Source organism: Parasteatoda tepidariorum, chromosome 6 (assembly GCF_043381705.1).
Source record: "Parasteatoda tepidariorum isolate YZ-2023 chromosome 6, CAS_Ptep_4.0, whole genome shotgun sequence".
Lineage (NCBI taxonomy): Eukaryota > Metazoa > Arthropoda > Arachnida > Araneae > Theridiidae > Parasteatoda > Parasteatoda tepidariorum.
In genome coordinates this window covers 55,273,374-55,274,774 of record NC_092209.1, presented here as the reverse complement: position 1 = coordinate 55,274,774, position 1,401 = coordinate 55,273,374, and positions in this window count along the sequence as shown.

Sequence of the window (1,401 nt, the reverse complement as noted above, 5' to 3'; positions counted from 1 at the left end):
TTTATACTATAGCACATTTCTAATAGGTTTAACGAATTACATGTCATTTATTTGAATTCAAATTTATTTTAATGACTTAGTATTTACTAAAAAGATGTAATTTTTTTTAAAAAAAAAAGTTGTTATATGGATTTGAATGATTGTTTTGAATTCTTAGAGTTTTGTGCACTTGCAATGTACCTAAGTTAGTAGCGAGCGAAGCAAACCATATAAGATTGTGTAGCAATTTACGGGAGTTGGCGAGCGTTAATGAGCAGGGGGCGCAGCCAACTAGTATATAGAAATACTTGATATTAACTAAATCGCGTGTGGGTATTTCAAATCTCAAATTAGTTTGGCTCCTAAACGTACAAGTTTTTTTAAATGACATTTTTAATTCATTACTTGTCAAACAGTACAAGCTTTAAACAGTTAATGTAACAGGAGGTTACATAAATGCTACGACAAATTTTATCTTGGTTAGGTCAAATAATGTTAGGTATCAGAAGTTAGGGCACATTCCTATGCAATTTTAATCCTGATGATGGGCCCTAACTCTCATCAAAGTTTGTTGCAGCATTTATATGATTCTCTATTATATATATAAAGTTTTTTAGCATGCAAATTGAATAGTGATTTCTTTCTAAGAATAATCACGAATAAGTTTAAAATTATGCCACTTAACTGGCCTCTCAAAGAATTAAATGATTTAGATTTGCATAAAATAAGCATTTAAATATCAATATATTCTATCAAACAAACTACAGTTAAACAAACTACAGTTAAAAACATTCATAAGGTATTTGTTGAAAGTAATCATCTCAAATCTTAGATAAATGTTCCCAATTTTGTGAATCGGAAATATTTCGCTTCCTTTTTCAAAAAAAAAAAAATCTAATTTTTTTATATTTTATTTCTTGTGTACGTAAAATTATAAAGATGTCCCTTACACTAATATTCTTAATTTCAGCTACTTGATTGAAAAATAAATGCTAAATTCTTTGCTTGTATTTTCACTATACTATAATTGTATTATTTTCTTGTTCAAACATAATATGAATGCAAGTATGTAAACAATTCGTAATTTTAAAACTATAATCAATGACAGCGCTGTTTTTAGCTCACTTCATGTTATACATGATGAATAATTAAGTAAATTGAATGAAACACAAACTGTAACAATTTGATTATTTTACCTTATTATCTCAGATCGGCCACCAGATTGCTAAAAATTTGAATAAATTTAAGTTTAAAGTCGTTTCTCCCCTCTTAAGAAACTAAATATCTTCAACCTTAAAGATCCAACCCTGAAAGTATTTATCAGAAACTTTGTTTACGTGATCTAAATTACCATACCCTTAAACATCGTTTTAACATGAAAAGTATGTCCGAAATCCGGTTCTAAAATATTTCAATCGCCCT